Genomic DNA, 9,732 nt, shown 5'->3' with positions numbered 1-9,732 from the left:
CACGGTCACATATTTTGAAGGAGTACTGATGTTTGAGATGATGGGACGCCTACAGTGCCCCTGCAGTAGACCCGTCAGACCATCAAAGGACAACAGTAATCCTCAAAACCTGAGCGAGGAGACGTCGTATGAAGATTGAGAAGTGATATGTTCCACAGTATTAGTTGATTGGTATATGTTTTATGAATAAAATCCTCAAATCTTCTCTCATTTTCTTCACATTTTAACATTTTTTTCACAAACAGAAAGCAACGTTATGATCCCAAACACAGCAGGGATGAGTAGGGTACACGTGTTCACGAAAATATCCAGTGTTGCATTTCACCCCTGGATTAAAGCCTGTTTGAGAACAGTTGCTCGAAGGTTTACGTCTTATTTGAGACTCAAAAAGAAAACCTTTTGACATCCAGGAGATGGAACCTCTAAGCTCTGTCAGACCTGTAGCTTTAGCCTGGATAAGGAGCCATCAATGAATATTTAAGACCACTCTTACATGGTTAACTTGCTAGACTAATGTAGTCAGACTGAATTCTAATCACATTGTGAGTCGGGTAATACTCCTTTGGGATTTCATTAAGGGGCGCGTCTCAACCCTATACAGAAGAAAATAAAAACTTCTACATGAAACTGGATCGTCCTAAAGCCAAGGAAAACAATGAAGTATGTGACATCCTGAACAACTGCCTTAAAAGCTGTTAACTGGTTGACCTTTCAGGTTGTTTCACTGTCAGTATCCTGTACAACAAAAGCAGATTATATAACCTTGACAGCAGCCATTTTGATGTAAATGAATCAACTACAGATGACGTGTATGACTACGTCACTGTAACTCCTCTGTCGGTCGTCGCATCAGTCTTACCAAAAAGATTTGATTGGCCCTGGCAGATCTTTGCCGGAGCTGAATCTGTTTGTTTGACTTCCAAGTTAATAAACTGACTGGCTGCCAGTTAGAAATAAGAAACACATTTTTTATTTATCCAAACCTTAATCCAAATCCTGATCTTTTCATAACTTTGGTTGCACCGGCTCAAAGTAAAAAGTCGGTTCCAGTGATGAATGTTGGGTCCAAGTAGTGAATTCAAGTCCAATGTTCCCTCTGATTTTTTTTAACCTCTGATTTGGTCTCCACCAACTCCAGAGACCAATGTCTGTCAGCTGTTTGGGGCTGTGCAGGTAGCACAGAGAGCTTGTTTTGTAAAATGTAAACTTAAGAGCTAAAATATACCAAAAAGTTCTAATATGTGGCACAGATTCAGCATGCTGTTATCATGTATTTAAATTATTAGTGACATAAATATTATATGTGATTTTATACTTAAAGTACATGAACTGCTTTAAAATTTTGCGTAATGTGATCTTGCTTTTTGGTTGCACGTGCTTATAGTTTATAGGCAAATTAGAACATATTAACGTAGCTTCTGATGTTTTTCTTTCCCTTTGAGCTGCAGAATTTCCCACACGATCAATAATCTATCTGTCTATTCTGTCTAGTATTTGCGTGCAGCCTTATTTGTGCATTAACCAAACTCTTGATGCTAACGTGTTTTCATGCTAATATGCTAACGTTAACATGCTAATTAAGCTGTTATTCTAAAATTACATTGCAGTCCAACTTTTGGTAAATAATGTATAATTATTGTGGGTTTTTTTTAAACATTACTCATTTAGGGCCCCTAAATGATAGAAAATAAAAAAACACATAAAACTTTAATGATGGAGCGTGTAGGTATGCAGAGCACTGAGGTTGCATTTGCATTAACTGGTTCACTAACAGCTGTGTGGCTACCACATGACTACCATCCTGTTATGTTCATACAGGTATAGAGTTTTATTCAAATTTATTCATTTAAATTAAAAATGTTAAATACAACACAAGCAAATAGAAGAATTCATAATATATAACCACGCTAATGCTTGTTTTTAACTGTGTCTTCGCTCCATAAGAGACTCTCCCTGAGTCTTTAACCCTGTCTGTGAGTCTCAGCTTCATGTTTAGTATCATCTAATCGGTGTCACTGCCCTGTGGCTCTGCTGCTGCTTTTTGCTGTCGACTCCATTGTTCATCTCCTCTTTCTTTGTTCCTTTTCCATCTGAGCACCGCAGAGGCCTATACTGACCACTAGAGGGGAGTAGTCCTTCCTGACTGTTGTCCTGCAACTTCATCTGGCCATTAGTGTTTTTCAGAGCAGAGGAATGTGCTCCTCTTTGTCCAGGGAAGCAGAGGAAGACATGTTGCATTGGCTGTTTATTTGTAATCGCCACATTGCAAAGCTCCTACTAGATTTAAGTAACTAACCCTAACCCTAACCCTAACCCTAGGTATCTGACCCTAACCGTAGGTATCTAACACTAAGAAGACTGGTCATTGAGCAGATCGTTGACTACCTCACTTGAAGACCATTGTATGTGTGGCTGCAACATTGTTTGTCAGACAGACAGGGTTGTCAGCAGCACTGGGGCTCCACAGGTGACAGTCTTCTCCCTCTCCCTCTTCACCATCTTCACCATGGACTACAACTACCAGACAGAGTCCTGCCACTGTCAGAAGTTTTCTGATGACTCTATGGTAGTAGGATGTATCAGTGATGGTGAGGAGGCTGAGGCTGTGACAAAGACAAAGGAACTCTACGTGGACATGAGGAGGAAAAAGGCTCCGGTGATCCCTGTTACCATCCGGGGGGTCCAGGTGGACATTGTCGAGGATTACAAGTATCTGGGAGTGCACATTCACAATAAACTGGACTGGTCAAAGAACACAGAGGCTACTCTATAAGAAGGGTCAGAGTCGACTCTACTTTTTGAGGAGACTGAGGTCCTTCAACATCTGTCGGACAATGTTGAAGATATTCTATGAGTCTGTGGTGGCCAGTGCGCTCCTGTATGCCGTTGCATGTAGGGGCAGCAGGCTGAGAATGGCAGACACTAACAGACTCAACAAACTGATCTGCAAGGCCAGTGATGTTGTAGAGGTGGAGCTGGACTCTTCGAACAACTCTTTGTTGGCAAGAGTGAAGACCGCCCTGGACAACTCCTCTCACCCACTCCACAACACACTGGCCAGTCTAAGGAGAACCTTTAATAATAGACTCATCCTTCCTAAATGCACCACAGAACACCACAGGAGCTCATTCCTGCCTGTGGCCATCAAAATTTATAACTCCTCCTGCTGAGTGCTGGTCACTCTTAACACAGACACTTTAATTTATTCGTAACCTCTTACTTCTGTATATTGCGATAACTTTCTTTTTAAACATCTTACTTTTATTTTTTGTATAACTTTTTATTCTATTTGTATTTGACAACCCTAGGTATCTAACCCTAACCTTATCAGCATTCATTTAGAAAACTCTGGCTAAATAGAGTTGCAACAGGATCTTTTCTTGTCTTCCTTTGTCTCCTCGCCTGTTTCTTCCTCATACTCTTAAGTTGAAACCCATTTCTACTGAGCTTCAGGCAAAAGGGGGAGGAAAGAAAAAATATCTTTTTGAAAAATGGCAGCAACCCTTCGCCCAATGCCACCTTGTTGGAAAGTTGAGTCCGTATCGGCTCAAGTCTCTCTCGGTAATATCCCTTTAATGGCCTTATTGTGAGTTATGACAATCTCACCCACACCATCATTAACCCACCGGTCTTTAATCTCAGCCAGAGAAGCACCTGTCAGGCTTCGTTAGCCATTAAACCGTTAATAATCTCCGTTGCCGTCCACGCACACACACACTCTGCGGCCGCGGACGCGTGGAAAAAGAAATGATTAGACGGGTGCTTTTTCATCACCTCTGATGAAAGTGGCGACGGGCCGCAGAGATCCCGGCTGAGATGGAGAAGGTAAAAAACGCGGCACTTCTTAATGAGGTCGGTTAGATTGAGTATTATCAGTGGCCCTCCAGGGCAGCTGCCACAGTTATACATCTCCTGCTGCTGGGCTGTTGCCATTACATGTATACCTTGTAAATCCCGTGAGAGCACTGATTCATCCTTTAACTTGATTTTAAGGTTGATATAATATCAGCCAGTATGTGCTCAGCAAGTTTAATGGTCTTAATGCTCATTAAAAGCTCTCAGAATCCTTGATGGAGCTTCTGTGAATCAGCCTGGAAATGAGGAATCCTTTTCAATCTCCCGACGGCAGCAGCTTTAATCTGTTGTCCACATTGAAAAATCTCTCACATGGCAATGTTTTTTTTTTTTTTTTTTTCTTTTGCGAAATCTTTTTCATCTGTTTGTAAAGTTTTCTTCTCCCTGGAGGTTTGTTAATGTCAGAACATTTATGATAAAACACTTGTGCTTACTAATGAATCCCATCAAATACAAATGTGACCTTTAAAGCACTAAATGTTGCAGTCATTATTGATAGATAGACATGTTATTCACCCGGGTTCATACCTTTAGTTTCACACTATGGAACCTGATATAAACTACAGTATTCCTTTGAGTTTCATCCTGCAGTAGATTTCTCAGGACAGATTTTCTGTCAGAACATGAGGGATGAAAGATGACTAAAGGTCTCCAGGTGGAAGGTGTTCTGTCTTATGGCCTCAGCTAGCAAGGTACCCCATGAGTGTGCTGACCTTACAGAATATGCCACTGTCCTATACGACTCTGTCTCCCCAGTAAAACAGCAGTTTGATCACATTATGGCTACTTTAACCTTCTGCCTCTGTCTGTACATCGTGTCTGGTGGATGCTACTCATCAACTCTTATGTAATCCACCATCTCATAAAAATGCCATTCGTATAGTCGTCAGTGAGTTTTGATTGAGTTTGGTTTGAAATTGATGCATCAATTATGTTCGGTCTGACACTTCGCCCCGTTCAGAACCTCACATTAACATCTGTCCTGGCTAATCCAGTCACATGGGGCTGGCTTTAGGTACCTGTGGTCACATGTGGCGTTAAAATGTGTCTCCATACATGTTCACATCAAGCACTCCAAGGACCCACGCAAATCAGACAGCAGCAACACAACGAAAATCACATGACAACAATCGCGCTGGTGAAAATCACCCAACGTTAGTGCTCTAGGGTTAATGTGTGCTTTCAATGAGAGCTTGTTCCAAAATGTGCATCATCTCCCCAAGTCATGGTGCACACAAAACCAACAGCTGTTCATCTGTTCCTTGCAACCGTATGTTTATGGCAACATACCATGCACAGCTATCATCCTGTCACAGGCTTAGCCAATCTGGCATGCCAACAAGTGAATAAAACATGACGTACGCTAGTTTTACTTTAGCAATCGCTAGCTACGCGTATTTATTCTTTGATACCAGAACTAGCTAATCGATCCTGGAACTGTCAGTACAGTCCGAGAGTACGGTCCGTAGTTTAATTTTTTTATTTTTTTTTTACAACTCTCACAATCCCACAGGACACTTTACGGAATGGTTGGCATGGCAACTGGTAGCCGCCACATCCTGTTTCTATAGTGTCAAATAACTAAAACAAAACATATCCAAAAAAATCAGAATCAACATTATATTAACTACCTAAAATTACAGAAACTATCCTTGAAAAAACATTATTTGACTTGTTTTAGTTTGGCCCAAGTCCCGCCCATTAACATGGAGGAGGTGGAGCTTATGACCTATACTGCAGCCAGCCATCAGGGGGAGCTCTACTTGCTTTGGCTTCACTTTAGAGGAGCTGTTCTGGTGTCCATCTTTATACTGTCTATGGTTTAAGTCTGAGACGACTGTCCAGACGGAAAGTTTGGAAGATTAAGAGAATAATTCTGATGTATATAAAAAATGATTTTTATAATTAAACTGGTTTGAATGTAAATATTGTGTCGATTAAGGCGACAAAAATGTCTGCTGGAGCTTAAACTCAAAGAGCTGCAGACATAAAGTGAATAAGAGAGCTCGAGTTTAAGATCTGCTGGTGTTTAAATTACTTATGAATGGTAGAAATGCCCCTGAGCCACGTGAAAAGCCTCACGTCTCGTATGTGCTTTGTGCTGAAAGTCGAAAACGTGGCTGTTTCTCTCCGTTTCTGAAAAGCTGACATTGTGGAGATGAAAGGTTTTCCTCTGACAGCCATGATACAGAGCCTTTGTGTGTGTGTGTGTGGTGGTGTGTGTGTGTGTGTGTGTCGGCCCCCCCCCCCCCCCCACCCCCACCCTGTCAGACATTTTCTGATTTGGGCCGCAGAGTTCATGACCCCATGAACTATAAACCACCAGAACGAGGCCTCTTGACTTTGGTTTGGCGTAAATAGCCTCTGGTCATGAAGTGTATGTTACAAAAATCAGATGATGATGATGATGATGAGGGTGATGATGGTGATGTATACTTGCACCTACCCTGACCTCTCCTGTCTGCTCCCGCCCCCCCCTACACCCCACTACCCCCGAGGCAGGATGTGTCTTTAATCTGTGCTCTGCTGTCCTCGGTCAACAAAGAGAAGAAAAACACCGGCTGACGAATCACCACGGCGAGAACGCATCTTCTCTGACATTCAATAACGCCTTTTGTTCACACAATAACAATCGCCGGCTTCAGTCTTTATGAACCGCCTAATTATTTCCACATGGCAAGCGATATTGAGAGTCTTCATCTAAACGAGCACAGCAGTCACTCTATTATTGTTCATAATCCATTACGTCGACATTACAAATTGATCACTTCTTCCAAGCAAGGGATGAAAGTGGAGTCGGTCCACCGCCGATTTAAACACCGCTGGTGTAGGAAGCAGTACCTCTGTGACCTCTATTGTGTCTCCTGGTCTTTAATTTATCACACACACACACACACACACACACACACACACACACATATATATATTATATATATATAAGCACTGCATATTAATTCACAGCAATCCATTAGGCCATAGGAGGTCCTCGGTCTATAAATCAAAACTAAAGGGCCGGCTAATTGACTCGCACACAAAGGAGCAGGATGACGAGGAGGAAGATGGAAAGAGATAGGAGGAGGCGGAGACCAGAGGAAGAAGAGGGGATGAGGAGGAAGGGGTTAATGGGGAAGGAAATGAAGGACAAGGAAAAAGAGCAGAGCAGCAGCAGTGTGCAGCGCTGTCTGTGTCGCTGCCTTTGACCCGCGTGCCTCCTTTGTTCTGTGACTGATGGTATTCGGCGATGACACACATTGCTTATGAGCCCCTGTGGCCACGGGCTTGATCTCCCCACCTATAGGTCCACTGTGCAGCAGCGGCAGCAGCAGCGTAGGCTATAGGGGCCAATTCTCACCAGGCTCTTAGCGGCGCTGCTAATTAGCTAAAAGGGGTCATTTGTATGCAGCATCTCTGTCTCTTTATCTCAGGCTCTTTCTCCGTCTCCCTCTTGGTCTCTGTCTCTTTTTCTCTCTTGGTTATCAATCCATTTCGCTCTCATCCTTATCTCAATTTGTCTCCGCGGCTGTAATTGTATCTGGTCTGATAATTAGCGTGTGACTCAAGTCTAATAAGTTGGCTGTTGGCTCTAACTGATTAGACATCAGAAACTTTCATTTCCTCCTCCTCCTCCTCCTCCTCATCCTCCTCGCTGATTCTACAAGTCCATTAACGTGGTCTAATCTGGTAAATAGAAACCAGAGAGACGTTTTTTCTTTCTGTGCTGAATAAAGACTAGCAGAGGTCATGATACATAACTGTTCTTCACTGGAGGGATTATAGGTTTTAATAACATATGCACATTCTGCTGTTACATAAATATATAGTGACACTTTAATTCATAGGTCTATGCATTTTCCATAATTGCCAAGTAATTTATTCCCATAACATTTGGATTTCATTATGGGGACTGTTTTAACTGATACAGAGGGGGAAAAAAAACTTTCTACACATTTGGATATTTAAAACCACAACCAGTCAGAGGTCTCCAGTCTAACATGCAAACTCCACACAGAAAGGAACCAGTCGGCCCATGGATTAGAACCCAGAACCTTCTTGCTGTGAATCATCAGTGCTAACCACCACTCCACCGTGCCACCGCATTCAAACACACAGCGCCTAAACAGCGATTATTTAATCTGTGGATGGCACAATCGTGGTGGGACTGATCATCGAGAGAGATGAGTGAGTTTGCAGACAGAAACAAGGTGCAAAGACTCACAAGACTCATAGTGGACGAGGAAATAAAACAGATTACCATCTACACACTTGTATCATCGGGGAGTGAGTGGAGAGGGTATCCAGTTTTACTTTCCTGCTCACCCACATCCCAGAAGACACAAAGACACCTCTATTTCTAAAGAAGTCCAAGGAACATTAAGTTATCCCAACAGCTGCTGGCGTCCTGACACAGGGCATCCCGATGAGGTAAGGGACCAGCTCTACAGCAGACAGGAAATCAGGATCGGCCTGTCCTGCCTGGATGACGTCTTCACCTGAAGAACCAATATCAGCCAGCACACCACCTGTATGTCCATCAAATTGCTCAGACTGATGAACAGTTTTTACTTTTACAGATTTTAGCCATGACCACACTGAACACTGCACTGACAGCTCCATCTTTAAAAGGCAATGAAATAGTGGCATGTGCAATAAAATATATTTTTATATTTATTTATTTTGCAACTTAAACTTTTGCAAACCTTGGCTCAGAGTGCTTGTTTTAAACACATGTGGTGGATGATGTGGCTGAGCCTGGTTTCTGGTGCTGAGTTTCTTATGTATATACTGAAATGTACAAGAATAATAAGAAAGCATCTCATCTTTATTAAATTCCAAGCTTATGTGGCCTTGAATCGTTTAAGCGCTGCACGGCATCTTAGCTTAAAATGTGAGCACTTATGTTCCCGGTCTTGAAAAGACTTTTGAGCAGCGTTTAGAGACAGAAATCTAAAATCTAATAATGCAAAATGAAAAATCACTTTAAGGATCGTTGCGGTACACAAGCAAAATAGGACTGGCAGCATTTTAGACCGACTCAAATTTTTTTTCCATAAACTGGAGGCCAGGTCTCGCTAACCTTACTTCCTTCCTATATCTAGTAGGACCTTTTCAGATGTGTCCTTCTTAGTTCAGAGTATTTTTTTTCTGCTTCTTTGTTCATTTTCCTTCCTTTCAGCTTTCCTTTCCTATCCTCTTTTCCTTCTCTGCCCCTCCACACCCTCCCTCCCTCCCTGATTCCCTGGCTCGTGTAGGGGATTGATGGAGATGCGGGAGGCTGTCATGCAGTAAATAGCATGGACATTGGCTCCCCGCCACGAGATGGGAATCAAGCCTGCTTCTTGTGCTCTTAATGCTACCCCTCTTCTCTCTGTAACTCCTCTTCCTCCCACGCCACCCCACACCTCCTCACCTAAAACATCGTGAAGGGGCCTGTGGATTCACCACCGACCCTCCGTAACCGTCCCTCACCCCGACGCACCAACCAATCTGTCGTCTCCGACAAAAGATTCTCCAACACATGACTCTTTATCCTCCTTCAAACACGTCTTCTGCTCCTTCTCCTCCTTCTCCTCTCTGATAATCTACCTTTGTCATCACTGCGTCTTTGTTTTGCTGCCCGGATGAGTCATTTTCCCGCGCCGTTTCATCAGGCATGCAAAGTGTCTCTCCTCGGCATCATGGACAATGAGTCTCCGCGGCTCGTGAAAGGTTAATGCTTTGGGTGATTGTAAATTGTTTGGCTATTTCAAGGAGCTGTGAAAGGAATAACTCAACCATAAAATTTGATCGGCCGCCTCCCCTCTCTCCCTCCTCCTGCACCTCTCTCATCTGCCGCATCCCCTGTCACTTCCCTCAATCATTCTAATTTTCCTTCTTCCT

This window comes from Chelon labrosus (assembly GCF_963514085.1).
Source record: "Chelon labrosus genome assembly, chromosome: 7".
In the NCBI taxonomy this organism is placed as follows: domain Eukaryota; kingdom Metazoa; phylum Chordata; class Actinopteri; order Mugiliformes; family Mugilidae; genus Chelon; species Chelon labrosus.
The sequence above is the reverse complement of the archived record's forward strand: the minus strand, read 5'-3'. Positions refer to the sequence as shown.